The sequence below is a fragment of the Vombatus ursinus genome, unplaced genomic scaffold, assembly GCF_900497805.2.
Source record: "Vombatus ursinus unplaced genomic scaffold, bare-nosed wombat genome assembly UNPS02005069.1, whole genome shotgun sequence".
NCBI classification, from domain to species: Eukaryota; Metazoa; Chordata; class Mammalia; order Diprotodontia; family Vombatidae; genus Vombatus; species Vombatus ursinus.
The window spans coordinates 136973-137263 of NW_020944847.1; positions in this window are offsets into that span (position 1 = coordinate 136973).

The following is a 291-nucleotide window of genomic DNA, read 5'->3' on the forward strand; positions in this document are numbered from 1 at the left end:
CTGGCTTCAGGGAAGAGTTGAAGTTAAATCTTGCTTTGATACATGCCAGTCATGTGCCCCCTAGCAAATCACTTCACTCCTACATGCTCTGGGCTGCCTTTATGTGAATAAGAGAAATGAGAGAGAAATGAGAATAAGAGAAAGAGAAATAACCCCAACCCTGCCTTGGTAGAGGGATTGTCCTCACCTTTGAGTAAAGAAATCACAAGCTCAGTCCTTATGGATGAATGCATGCATGCCTTTAGGTGTGTGTGTGTGTGTGTGTGTGTGTGTGTGTGTGTGTGTGTGTGT